We start from the raw sequence: 15,177 nt of genomic DNA on the forward strand, positions 1-15,177 counted from the left end.
CCCTGAGGCCCCTCGGGAAGTGTGATACGACAGTAGGCCCTCAATGTCTGCTGCAGAATAGGTCTTATTTAAAGCACAGTTGTCAGGTTTACCCCCATCACACTTCCATCCTGGACGGGTTATCGTAGGAAAACAGTTTGACTAAGGAGGAAAGGAGCCATGACTGCTCTCTTTCTCTCTCTTTCTCGCTATCTCTTTCTCTCTCTTTCTGTTTCTCTCTCACTTTGTGAGTGGGTGTCACGTGGCCAAACTCGTGTTTCCATTTAATAAAAAATAATTTAAATAATAATAATAATAATATATATATATATATATATATATATATATATATATATATATATATATATATATATATATATATATATATATACAGTGGGGAAAAAAGTATTTAGTCAGCCACCAATTGTGCAAGTTCTCCCACTTAAAAAGATGAGAGAGGCCTGTAATTTTCATCATAGGTATACGTCAACTATGACAGACAAATGAGAAAAGAAAATCCAGAAAATCACATTGTAGGATTTTTTATGAATTTATTTGCAAATTATGGTGGAAAATAAGTATTTGGTCAATAACAAAAGTTTCTCAATTCTTTGTTATATACCCTTTGTTGGCAATGACACAGGTCAAACGTTTTCTGTAAGCCTTCACAAGGTTTTCACACACTGTTGCTGGTATTTTGGCCCATTCCTCCACGTAGATCTCCTCTAGAGCAGTGATGTTTTGGGGCTGTCGCTGGGCAACACGGACTTTCAACTCCCTCCAAAGATTTTCTATGGGGTTGAGATCTGGAGACTGGCTAGGCCACTCCAGGACCTTGAAATGCTTCTTACGAAGCCACTCCTTCGTTGCCCGGGCGGTGTGTTTGGGATCATTGTCATGCTGAAAGACCCAGCCACGTTTCATCTTCAATGCCCTTGCTGATGGAAGGAGGTTTTCACTCAAAATCTCACGATACATGGCCCCATTCATTCTTTCCTTTACACGGATCAGTCGTCCTGGTCCCTTTGCAGAAAAACAGCCCCAAAGCATGATGTTTCCACCCCCATGCTTCACAGTAGGTATGGTGTTCTTTGGATGCAACTCAGCATTCTTTGTCCTCCAAACACGACGAGTTGAGTTTTTACCAAAAAGTAATATTTTGGTTTCATCTGACCATATGACATTCTCCCAATCCTCTTCTGGATCATCCAAAAGCAAACTCCAGACGGGCTTGGACATGTACTGGCTTAAGCAGGGGGACACGTCTGGCACTGCAGGATTTAAGTCCCTGGCGGCGTAGTGTGTTACTGATGGTAGGCTTTGTTACTTTGGTCCCAGCTCTCTGCAGGTCATTCACTAGGTCCCCCCGTGTGGTTCTGGGATTTTTGCTCACCGTTCTTGTGATCATTTTGACCCCACGGGGTGAGATCTTGCATGGAGCCCCAGATCGAGGGAGATTATCAGTGGTCTTGTATGTCTTCCATTTCCTAATAATTGCTCCCACAGTTCATTTCTTCAAACCAAGCTGCTTACCTATTGCAGATTCAATCTTCCCAGCCTGGTGCAGGTCTACCATTTTGTTTCTGGTGTCCTTTGACAGCTCTTTGGTCTTGGCCATAGTGGAGTTTGGAGTGTGACTGTTTGAGGTTGTGGACAGGTGTCTTTTATACTGATAACAAGTTCAAACAGGTGCCATTAATACAGGTAACGAGTGGAGGACAGAGGAGCCTCTTAAAGAAGAAGTTACAGGTCTGTGAGAGCCAGAAATCTTGCTTGTTTGTAGGTGACCAAATACTTATTTTCCACCATCATTTGCAAATAAATTCATTAAAAATCCTACAATGTACTTTTCTGGATTTTTTTTCTCAATTTGTCAGTCATTGTTGACGTGTACCTATGATGAAAATTACAGGCCTCTCTCATCTTTTTAAGTGGGAGAACTTGCACAATTGGTGGCTGACTAAATACTTTTTTTCCCCACTGTATATACAGTTGAAGCCGGACATTTTTATACACTTAGGTTGGAGTCATTAAAACTCGTTTTTCAACCACTCAACAAATTTCTTGTTAACAAACTAAGTTTTGGCAAGTCGGTTAGGACATCTACTTTGTGCATGACCCAAGTAATTTTTCCAACAATTACTTACAGACAGATTATTTCACTTATAATTCACTGTATCACAATTCCAGTGGGTCAGAAGTGGTCTAAGGCACTGCATCTCAGTGCTTGAGGCGTCACTACAGACCCCCTGGTTCGATTTCAGGCTGTATCACAACTGACGGTGATTGGGAGTCCAATAGGGCGGCGCACAGTTGGCCCAGCGTCGTCCGGGTTTGACCGGTGTAGGCCGTCATTGTAAATAAGAATTTATTCTTAACTGACTTGCCTAGTTAAATAAAGGTAAAATAAAACAAAAAAATAATACAAATAAACATAAACATTAAGTTGACTGTGCCTTTAAACAGCTTGGAAAATTCCAGAAAATGATGTCATGGCTTTAGAAGCTTCTGATAGGCTAATTGACATCATTTGAACTCTGAAGTTTACATACACCTTAGCCAAATACATTTAAACTCAGTTTTTCACAATTCCTGACATTTAATCCTAGTAAAAATTCCCTGTCTTTGTCAGTTAGGATCACCACTTTATTTTAAGAATGTGAAATGTCAGAATAATAGTAGAGAGAATGATTTATTTCAACTTTTATTTCTTTCATCGCATTCCCAGTGGGTCAGAAGTTTACATACACTCAATTAGTATTTGGTAGCATTGCCTTTAAATTGTTTAACTTGGGTCAAACGTTTCGGGTAGCCTTCCACAAGCTTCCCACAATAAGTTGGGTGAATTTTGGCCCATTCCTCCTGACACAGCTGGTGTAACTGAGTCAGGTTTGTAGGCCTCCTTGCTTGCACACGCCTTTTCAGGTCTGCCCTCAACTCAAATGTTCTATAGGATTGAGGTCAGGGCTTTGCGATGGCCACTCCAATACCTTGACTTTGTTGTCCTTAAGGCATTTTGCCACAACTTTGGAAGTATGCTTGGGGTCATTGTCCCCAAGCTTTATCTTCCTGACTGATGTCTTGAGATGTTGCTTCAATATATCTACATCATTTTCCTTCCTCATGATGCCATCTATTTTGTGAAGTGAACCAGTCCCTCCTGCAGCAAAGCACCCCCACAGCATGATGCTGCCACCCCCGTGCTTCACGGTTGGGATGGTGTGCTTTGGCTTGCAAGCTCACCCTTTTTCCTCCAAACATAACAATGGTCATTATGGCCAAACAGTTCTATTTTTGTTTCATCAGACCAGAGGACATTTCTCCAAAAAGTACAATCTTTGTCCCCATGTGAAGTTGCAAACCATAGTCAGGCTTTTTTATGGCGGTTTTGGAGCAGTGGCTTCTTCCTTGCTGAGCGGCCTTTCAGGTTATGTCGATATAGGACTCGTTTTACTGTGGATATAGATACTTTTGTACCTGTTTCCTCTAGCATCTTCACAGGGTCCTTATCTGTTGTTCGGTGATTTATTTGCACTTTTCGCACCAAAGTACGTCCATCTCTATGAGACAGAACTCGTCTCCTTCCTGAGCGGTATGATGGCTGCGTGGTCCCATGGTGTTTATACTTGCGTACTATTGTTTGTACAGATGAACGTGGTACCTTCAGGCATTTGGAAATTGCTCCCAAGGACGAACCAGACTTGTGGAGGTCTACCATTTTTTTTCGGAGGTCTTGGCTGATTTCTTTTGATTTTCCCATGATGTCAAGCAAAGAGGCACTGAGTTTGAAGGTAGGCCTTGAAATACATCCACAGGTACACGTTCAATTGACTCAAATTATGTCAATTAGCCTATCAGAAGCTTCTAAAGCCATGACATCATTTTCTGGAATTTTCCAAGCTGTTTAAAGGCACAGTCAACTTAGTATATGTAAACTTCTGACTCACTGGAATTGTTATACAGTGAATTATAAGTGAAATAATCTGTCTGTAAACAATTGTTGGAAAGATTACTTGTGTCATGCACAGAGTAGATGTCCTGACCGACTTGCCAAAAGTATAGTTTGTTAACAAGAAATTTGTGGAGTGGTTGAAAAACAAGTTTTAATGAATCCAACCTAAGTGTATGTAAACTTCCGACTTCAACTGTATATATATATATTATACAGCCAAAATGCAAAATGTATCAGCATGTTGTTGAAGTACTGTTGTTGATGTGTTGTTGAAATGCTGAGCGCTCCTGCCAGCCTGTTGCATGTCACATATGTTTCACAATTGATTTCTTAAATGGCGGGCTATAGGTTGGAAATAATAATAATATAATAATACATTTCTGTTCCTTCTTAGGCTAACTGGCTTGCTCCTGACTGATTTTAGAGTTAGTATGTTGTTTAATAGCCTGTTGAAAGGTTGAACGTCATTTGATAGTGACAGAATCACACAGTACTTCCCAAGTACATTTATTGTCTCCTCGGCTATAGAAGGTTGTAGCACAGCCTCTGAATGTCATAGAGACGAACCAAAGATATCTCACATGCATCGGAGTCACGTCTTTACCCGGAATTTTACAGCTTGTTTCTAACATAAAGCGTTGCGGACTAACGCATCGTTATAGATCACTTTATATAATCAGGTCCGTATATATTTCCCCTAAAACAACAAGTTAACAAGGGGGTAGGCCTACACTTTTAGCCATTTTCTTTAACAAAAGCCACAATACCCTCACATACCCCCTGTATTCGAGCCCTGGATTTAACTTAATACACCAAGCTCTTCACTGACACTGTGATATTTAAGGAGTGTATGGTGATAGAAGGAATTGGCTGACAAAGTCTATGGATAGTTGACTATCATTCCATCTGTCAAACAGGTAGGCCTGCCTCTTATTTCTTGAATAGGAAGAAATAGGCTTCAACACAAAGCCCTATTGTTGTTAGTAAAGTCAAATTAAACTGCTGCTGCTTCATGGTAATGTAAGGTATGTAAATTACTTGAATATGGCTTCTAGTGAGGTCAATAACTCTGATAAATAGCTTCAATTATATCAGTAGCTCACCTCCAGTCCTCCTTTTCATCTTTGCTCTCTCCCTCTCAAACTAAACAGGACATCAGTAGGCCTAGTCTTCCATTTCAAAACTCAGGAAGGAAGTACATTTTCTTAGAAATATAACTTTGCCATATGCTTCTCCTAGCATGCTCTTAATGTAGCCTAGTCCTATAACATACAGTGGGGAGAACAAGTATTTGATACACTGCCGATTTTGCAGGTTTTCCTACTTACAAAGCATGTAGAGGTCTGTAATTTTTATCCTAGGTACACTTCAACTGTGAGAGACGGAATCTAAAACAAAAATCCAGAAAATCACATTGTATGATTTTTAAGTAATTAATGTGCATTTTATTGCATGACATAAGTATTTGATCACCTACCAACCAGTAAGAATTCCGGCTCTCACAGACCTGTTAGGTTTTATTTAAGAAGCCCTCCTGTTCTCCACTCATTACCTGTATTAACTGCACCTGTTTGAACTCGTTACCTATATAAAAGACACCTGTCCACACACTCAATCAAACAGACTCCAACCTCTCCACAATGGCCAAGACCAGAGAGCTGTGTAAGGACATCAGGGATAAAATAGTAGACCTGCACAAGGCTGGGATGGGCTACAGGACAATAGGCAAGCAGCTTGGTGAGAAGGCAACAACTGTTGGCGCAATTATTAGAAAATGGAAGACGTTCAAGATGACGGTCAATCACCCTCGGTCTGGGGCTCCATGCAAGATCTCACCTCGTGGGGCGTCAACGATCATGAGGAAGGTGAGGGATCAGCCCAGAACTACACGGCAGGACCTGGTCAATGACCTGAAGAGAGCTGGGACCACAGTCTCAAAGAAAACCATTAGTAACACACTACGCCGTCATGGATTAAAATCCTGCAGCGCACGCAAGGTCCCCCTGCTCAAGCCAGCGCATTTCCAGGCCCGTCTGAAGTTTGCCAATGACCATCTGGATGATCCAGAGGAGGAATGGGAGAAGGTCATGTGGTCTGATGAGACAAAAATAGAGCTGTTTGGTCTAAACTCCACTCGCCGTGTTTGGAGGAAGAAGAAGGATGAGTGCAACCCCAAGAACACCATTCCAACCGTGAAGCATGGAGGTGGAAACATCATTCTTTGGGGATGCTTTTCTGCAAAGGGGACAGGACGACTGCACCGTATTGAGGGGAGGATGGATGGGGCCATGTATCGCGAGATCTTGGCCAACAACCTCCTACCCTCAGTAAGAGCATTGAAGATGGGTTGTGGCTGGGTCTTCCAGTATGACAATGACCCGAAACACACAGCCAGGGCAACTAAGGAGTGGCTCCGTAAGAATCATCTCAAGGTCCTGGAGTGGCCTAGCCAGTCTCCAGACCTGAACCCAATAGAAAATATTTGGAAGGAGCTGAAAGTCCGTATTGCCCAGCGACAGCCCCGAAACCTGAAGGATCTTTAGAAGGTCTGTATGGAGGAGTGGGCCAAAATCCCTGCTGTAGTGTGTGCAAACCTGGTCAAGACCTACAGGAAACATACAGTGGGGAAAGAAAGTATTTAGTCAGCCACCAATTGTGCACTTAAAAAGATGAGAGAGGCCTGTAATTTTCATCATAGGTACACGTCAACTATGACAGACAAAATGAGAAAAAAAATCCAGAAAATCACATTGTAGGATTTTTTATGAATTTATTTGCAAATTATGGTGGAAAATAAGTATTTGGTCAATGACAAAAGTTTGTCAATACTTTGTTATATACCCTTTGTTGGTCAAACGTTTTCTGTAAGTCTTCACAAGGTTTTCACACACTGTTGCTGGTATTTTGGCCCATTCCTCCATGCAGATCTCCTCTAGAGCAGTGATGTTTTGGGGCTGTCACTGGGCAACATGGACTTTCAACTCCCTCAAAATATTTTCTATGGAGTTGAGATCTGGAGACTGCCTAGGCCACTCCAGGAACTTGAAATGCTTCTTACGAAGCCACTCCTTCGTTGCCCGGGCGGTGTGTTTGGGATCATTGTCATACTGAAAGACCCAGCCACGTTTCATCTTCAATGCCCTTGCTGATGGAAGGAGGTTTTCACAAAAAATCTGTAAATACATGGCCCCATTCATTCTTTCCTTTACACGGATCAGTCGTCCTGGTCCCTTTGCAGAAAAACAGCCCCAAAGCATGATGTTTCCACCCCCATGCTTCACAGTAGGTATGGTGTTCTTTGGATGCAACTCAGCATTCTTTGTCCTCCAAACACGACGAGTTGAGTTTTTACCAAAAAGTTCTATTTTGGTTTCATCTGACCATATGACATTCTCCCAATCCTCTTCTGGATCATCCAAATGCACTCTAGCAAACTTCAGACAGGCCTGGACATGTACTGGCTTAAGCAGGGGGACACATCTGGCACTGCAGGATTTGAGTCCCTGGCGGCGTAGTGTGTTACTGATGGTAGGCTTTGTTACTTTGGTCCCAGCTCTCTGCAGGTCATTCACTAGGGTGAGATCTTGCGTGGAGCCCCAGATCGAGGGACATTATCAGTGGTCTTGTATGTCTTCCATTTCCTAATAATTGCTCCCATAGTTGATTTCTTCAAACCAAGCTGCTTACCTATTGCAGATTCAGTCTTCCCAGCCTGGTGCAGGTCTCCAATTTTGTTTCTGGTGTCCTTTGACAGCTCTTTGGTCTTGGCCATAGTGGAGTTTGGAGTGTGACTGTTTGAGGTTGTGGACAGGTGTCTTTTATACTGATAACATGTTCAAACAGGTGCCATTAATACAGGTAACGAGTGGACGACAGAGGAGCCTCTTAAAGAAGAAGTTACAGGTCTGTGAGAGCCAGAAATCTTGCTTGTTTGTAGGTGACCAAATACTTATTTTCCACCATAATTTGCAAATAAATTCATAAAAAATCCTACAATGTGATTTTCTGAAAAAAAATTGGTGGCTGACTAAATACTTTTTTTCCCCACTGTATGATCTCTGTAATTGCAAACAAAGGTTTCTGTACCAAATATTAAGTTCTGCTTTTCTGATGTATCAAATACTTATGTCATGCAATAAAATGCATATTAATTACTTAAAAATCATACAATGTGATTTTCTGGATTTTTGTTTTAGATTCCGTCTCTCACAGTTGAAGTGTACCTAGGATAAAAATTACAGACCTCTACATGCTTTGTAAGTAGGAAAACCTGCAAAATCGGCAGTGTATCAAATACTTGTTCTCCCCACTGTATAGTTTAGGCTATGGATCATTTTATTGAGACCACACTAGGCGCACTTGATATTGCACAGCAGAGAATCAGGGATGAGGGGCGTCATCGGGCACACATCGAGATACTATAATAAGCAACTAATTCTCAAACCCTGAGCAATATGACATTTAATCGATTACAAATTACCTGACCCTCCCCTGGACTAAATAAAACAATACTAATCCCTCCCCCTGACTGAAAATGAAAAAGCATGACCCTCCCCTATTTTGCTCTGGGTAACAATGATTTAACATGGTAGATACAGTGTACTTACAGTGTTTGGGTAGTTACAATAAGCTCAATAGGTTAACATAAGAGTGGTTTGAGCTGTTCTATGTTAAATTTGACATTTGAAAATGACATCCCATGTGTGTGTACTATATGAATTAATATCCTGTATGTGTTTCACAGGGAGAGCCGTGTGTGATGGGCCAGAAACAGATCTATATGAAACGCAGACCAGGAAACTATTGCATGCTGGGAAAAGACCATGCCAAAGTCCTCTCTGCTGAGTCGTGTATCTGTCGGGCCCACGACTTTGAATGGTAATTATAGTATATTAGTATAATAACTCACAATTGCATTATAATAGAACACATGAACACATGTTCTAGCACATCTTTTATCTTTTATTTTTTTCTTCTATTCTAAACATGACTAGATAAACAGAAGTTCAGCATTCATTCATCTGTCTCTCTGCTTAGCTCATTTTGCTATGTTTATAATAACATAGAGAAGATAAGATAAGGGGTGTTGATAGGACTGCTAGGTTGTTGTTGTTTTTTTATCTTCTAAAGGCAGGGAAGAGAAAAGCAATGATACATTTTTATATAAATGCCAGCGGTGTCAAGTCAGACTGTATGAGTTTTAATTAGAATCCATTAGTCTCCTGTGATAGTTGTTTTTATTTAATTATTATATGGTACATTTCACAAACTTCCTGACCACATGTCATATCTCTCTCTCTCTCTCTCTCTCTCTCTCTCTCTCTCTCTCTCTCTCTCTCTCTCTCTCTCTCTCTCTCTCTCTCTCTCTCTCTCTTGCTCTCTCTCTCTCTCTCTCTCTCTCTCTCTCTCTCTCTCTCTCTCTCTCTCTCTCTCTCTCTCTCTTGCTCTCTCTCTCTCTCTCTCTCTCTCTCTCTCTCTCTCTCTCTCTCTCTCTCTCTCTCTCTCTCTCTCTCTCTCTCTCTTGCTCTCTCTCTCTCTCTCTCTCTCTCTCTCTCTCTCTCTCTCTCTCTCTCTCTCTCTCTCTCTCTCTCTCTCTCTCTCTCTCTCTCGCTCTCTCTCTCACTCTTGCTCTCTAGCTCAGCAGCTGGTGATAGAGACAGTGAAAAGCAAATATTTAAAAATCAATCTCTTTGAGAAACTTCAACGTTCAGAGTGAATAACAATAACACTTTTAATTGACTTTGAAGTGTACACAAACGTCAAGGGCTGAAATGTTTACTGATTGCGTATTTCGTAAGAGGTTGACAATGCACCGGCCTTTTGTTCTGTTGTGCTGTGAAAATAAGGTCCAGACGTTGATTCCAAAGTGGGACAGTGACTAGACTGAAATCAGAGGTTACATACTGAACAAAAATATAAACGTGACATGAAACAATTTCAACGATTTTACTGAGTTACAGTTCATATGAGGAAATAAGTCAATTGAAATAAATTAATTAGGCCCTATTCTATGTATTTCACATGACTGGGAATACAGATATGCAATCTGTTGGTCACAGATACCTTAAAAAAAATTGATTTCACAATGGGCCTCAGGATCTTGTCTGTGCATAAAATGCAATTGTGTTCCTTGTCCGTAGCTTATGCCTGCCCATACCATAACCCCACAGCCACCATGGGGCGCTCTGTTCACAATGTTGACATCAGCAAACCGCTTGCCCACACGATGCTATACGCGTGGTCTGCGGTTGTGAGGCCGGTTGGACGTACTGCCAAATTCTCTAAAACGACGTTGAAGGTGGCTTATGGTTGAGAAATTAACATTCAATTATTTGGCAACAGCTCCGGTGGACATTCCTGAAGTCAGCATGCCAATTGCACGCTCCCTCAAAACTTGAGACATCTGTGGCATTGTGTTGTGTGCAGAGCATATGAGCGGAGTGGAGGGGTGAGAATCTCAGCTCCTCGCTCACGGAGCTGTTCACCCCTCCGCTCCCCCCCGCTCAAAGCCACATCAGGCCAGTCCGCTCATTATCGCTCAGCGCTCAACGAAGTTTGCATCGCGCTCCACTCAAATCGCCCGCTCGCTCGCTCCAAAAAAGGAAAAAAATCTGCATGTATTTCACTTTTAGCTTAAACCACAGCCTTACCTCCCAAAGAACTAAAGAGCAACGACAACATTTTCCAAATATAAATGTTTTATTTCAAATTACAAATTAGGCCTAGCCTATGTAAGAAGGAATATACACAAAAAGTCCTGTAAAATTAAACGAATCAATGGGCCTAATTATATAAATAAAAATATACAGGCTATACATCAAAGTTTTAAAAGTAAATTAACTATTAGGCCAAAATTCTGATAACTGAACTTTTGCGCAGCTTGCACGTGGATTAAAATTAAAATAGTCTTATATCCATTGTCAAACTTTAAAATAAAATTTTAAAAAATGAATTGCTTTCCTTATCTACAGTTCTTTTGAGTTCACCTTCAAGAACACAAGTTTGGCCAATGTCTGAGGCTTCAGACTCATGCGGTGGTTTCTTGACAGCAGGCCAGCAGCGGAGAAAACCCTCTCTGCGCTCGCAGACCCGCTTGGGATGCTGAACACAATGCGAGCTACTTTAGCCAGCCGGGGAAAAGACGTGGAGTTTTCTTTCCAAAATCGAATAACATCTGCGTCTGGGTTCTGTCTCGGGGATGAGAGGTAATTTTCGACTTCACCTTTGGCGTCTCCGGTTATGCGTAGCTGCTCGCTGAAGTATGACCCGAACAGGCGAGCTCTTTTTGGTTCAGGCTCGGGATTCAGGTCAGCGGCGGGTGGGGTGTCTGTCTCGTGTGTCCCGCTGGGAGCATTCATTTCCTCAACTTCTTTTATGAGGAGGTCGCGGATCTCCCCGAGTTTGTTGCATACAGACTCATCTCGGATTATCCATTCTGTCTTGAAACGGGGATCTAACACTGATGCTAAAATGAGATGTTTATCAGTATAGTATATTCCATAGCGAATTGACACGTTGTTTGCCAATGTTTCTGCAAAAGCAGCGATGCCCATTGGAAGTGCAGCGTGAGTGTAATCGGTGAGCAGGGATTTGATTTCTGTGACAGCAGGGAGGATCATCCCCAGGTTCCCCAGCTCCTTCTGCATTTTGTCTGTGAGGTCTGCTAGTGGTGTCAGCACACTGACAAGGTGCGTCAGCTGCTGTACTTGATTCAGGGTGATGTTAGCAACATTAGACTTGAGTTTGTTTTGCCATAACGGGTCTTTTTGGAACAACCGGATTAACGACTGAATCATCCGCAGCTGGCTGCTCCATCGAGTGGCGCAGGCATTTGTGGGGCGGACACCTAATTGGTCGGTTTCCTCTGTGTTCAGGGTGCTCTTGCGTACACTTTTCACCAGGTGCCCGACTTTCACTAACAGCCTATTAATGTTGTCGTGCTCGTTAATGGCGTCTTTGATCGCCAGCTGAAGCATGTGAATGGGGCATCTCAGATGTAAATTTGACACAGTAAAGTACTGATTTATCATAGTTTCTACATTAGAGGTTATCACTTCCACATGGACTTGCGAGGGCGCAGGTGGTCCCTCATCCTCCTCTTCATGTTCTGCACTGCTGCTGGCATCCGCGGTCACTTCACCCTCCGCCTCCTCTTCAGTGCCAGGGAGGAGGTTAAATGCCTTGATCATGTTGCTGGCACTGTCAGTGACGACCCGAATCACACGTCGTTGCACGTTCCAATATTTCAGTACACTTTCATACTTTTGGTAAATACGATCTGCGGTATGGTGCCCCTGTATGTGCTCACAGCCCAACAAAACCGTGTGCCCCGGAACGTCCCATCAATGAAACTGGCCACGATGCCAAGGAAGCTGTGCCCTCTTCTACTGGTCCAAATGTCCGCAGACAGAACGAGCCCATCACCATTTTGCAGTAGGTCTTGCAGTTTGGCTTCCATCTCTTCCAGGGCATGTGGCATGAGGGTGTCCCGTACGGTGTTGTAGCATGGGGGGGTGTAGCCCGGTTGAGCTGCGCTGGCGAAGTGTTGCATACTTCGCGTTCTCCTTTACTCAGCGGTTCATAGTCCATGTAAATCATTTTAAAAAATGCTACATCCAGCTCTCTTTTTCTCTCCCTTGTTATGGTTGGGCCTTTGCGTGCAGTGAAGAAACTTTTGAATTCCTCAACCCTTTTCTCTTGTTGCTGCTGCTGCTCCTCTTGCTCTATAAAATACAAATTCATGGACGACACAAATTAAATTAAACAAACCATATATTAGGCCTACTTTGAATGACAAAAAAAATGTGTTTGAATATTAGGCTATATTTACTTTACACTTTTGTTACAAGTTACCCTATTCAACTTGCTAACCTTTTGCTTTCTTCCCAGCGTGTTCACGTAGCACACTTTCGTGTTTTCGAGAGATGTGTCTTTTTAGATTCCAAAATGAATCTTTACTGACTGAAACGATGTCACCACATTCTTTTTCTTGAACCACATTATCATTGTTAGTTAGTTTTATATTAATAGTACACCTGTATGACTTCTCATTTTCCTTTTTGAAGTACTTGGTGAACTCCATTATTGAGCCGAGTTTTGACTGAAAATAGTCTACTGTTGATGACTGTGCAAGACACAGATCGATTCTGGGTCAGGCTTGAGCATGCTTCAGACTCGTGGTGTGAGCAGTGCGAAATTGGAGCGGGACATAGGGCGACGCTCTGTCCTTTTAAAAATGCCGCTCTGCGCTCTGTCCAAAATCCGTCCGCTCGCGCTCCCCGCTCGCTCCCGCTCCACTCCGCTCACATGCTCTGGTTGTGTGACAAAACTGCACATTTTAGTGGCCTTTTATTGTCCACATCACAAGGTGAACATGTGTAATTATCATTCTGTTTAATCAGCTTCTTGATATGCCACACCTGTCAGGTGGATGGATTATGTTGACAAAGGAGAAATGCTCACTAACAGGGATGTAAACAAATTTGTGCACAACATTTGAGAGAAATAAGCTTTTTGTGCATATGGAACATTTTGGGATCTTTTCAGCTCATGAAACATGGGACCAACACTTTACATGTTGTGTTTATATTTTTGTTCAGTGTATATACATTGATATAACACTTGATATATTATATTAATAATAATTCCCACGGGGGGCCAGTATGAAAAAATGTATGCACTCACTAAAACTGTAAGTCGCTCTGGATAAGAGCGTCTGCTAAATGACTAAAATCTAAAATCTAAAATCGAATAATAAGTGAGGAGAGATTAGTATTAATGTGTAACCAGAACATCATAGGAGTCTGCACGACTATAATGTACTAAACTGGACACCATGTTTTTGTTTGACTTGCATTACCAAAGCTGTGATTCTGTGGTGCTGTAATGTCCTTAACTGGAAACTGTACCCTCATTGGACTCACTTGGTCCCTTATAACTATTATCCAGACCAACCATAACATCATAACTTCACTTGACAGCCTGTCAATAAATTGGGGGAGGTTCCTAATCACACTGAAGCCAGACCCGGCCATAGGGAGTCCTAGAGGGACCTCAGGCTTCGTTGCTTCTTTGTTAGTTCTGGCTAGGTAATTAATTGATTAATCAATGACAGCGTCATTATTAGAATGGGCACTTGCCTAACCTGCTTTGCCCGATGTAAATCCCTTTGTGATTGGAAGGTAGCTAACATCAGCCGGTGGAAGTCAGCCTGTATTGCCTGTGTTGACATGGAGTCCCCCAGGGCTCAGTCTTCCTAGCTCTGCTGATCTGGAGCATTTGTCAACTGCAGCCCAATCAATATATAATAATGATGCGTTGCAATGCAAAACAATAGCTATTATATGTATTGTGCTGAGGGGATAGGAGAGAGAAGCTGTAACATATAACACAGTAATACTGTATGTCCTTTGGATCAAAATCATATCAAATTGTATTAATCACATGCTTCGTTAACAGCAGATGTAGACTAACAGTGAAATGATTACTTACGGGCCCTTTCCAACAATGCAGAGACAAAAATTTAGAAAAATAATAATAAATACAATGAGTAATGATAACTTACAATGGCTATTTACAATGGGTACCAGTACATTTACATTTACATTAACATTTACATCATTTAGCAGACGCTCTTATCCAGAGCGACTTACAAATAGGTGCATTCACCTTATAGCCAGTGGGATAACCACTTTACAATGTTTTTTTTTTTTTTGTGGGGGGGTTGGAGTAAAGGGGGGGGTAGAAGGATTACTTTATCCTATCCCAGGTATTCCTTAAAGAGGTGGGGTTTCAAATGTCTCCGGAAGGTGGTGAGTGACTCCGCTGTCCTGGCGTCGTAAGGGAGCTTGTTCCACCATTGGGGTGCCAGAGCAGCGAACAGTTTTGACTGGGCTGAGCGGGAACTATGCTTCCGCAGAGGTAGGGGAGCCAGCAGGCCAGAGGTGGATGAACGCAGTGCCCTCGTTTGGGTGTAGGGACTGATCAGAGCCTGAAGGTACGGAGGTGCCGTTCACCTCACAGCTCCGTAGGCAAGCACCATGGTCTTGTAGCAGATGCGAGCTTCAACTGGAAGCCAGTGGAGTGTGCGGAGGAGCGGGGTGACGTGAAAGAACTTGGGAAGGTTGAACACCAGACGGGCTGCGGCATTCTGGATGAGTTGTACGGGTTTAATGGCACAGGCAGGGAGCCCAGCCAACAGCGAGTTGCAGTAATCCAGACGGGAGATGAGAAGTGCCTGGATTAGG

This window comes from Coregonus clupeaformis, unplaced genomic scaffold, assembly GCF_020615455.1.
Source record: "Coregonus clupeaformis isolate EN_2021a unplaced genomic scaffold, ASM2061545v1 scaf0186, whole genome shotgun sequence".
Taxonomy (NCBI): domain Eukaryota; kingdom Metazoa; phylum Chordata; class Actinopteri; order Salmoniformes; family Salmonidae; genus Coregonus; species Coregonus clupeaformis.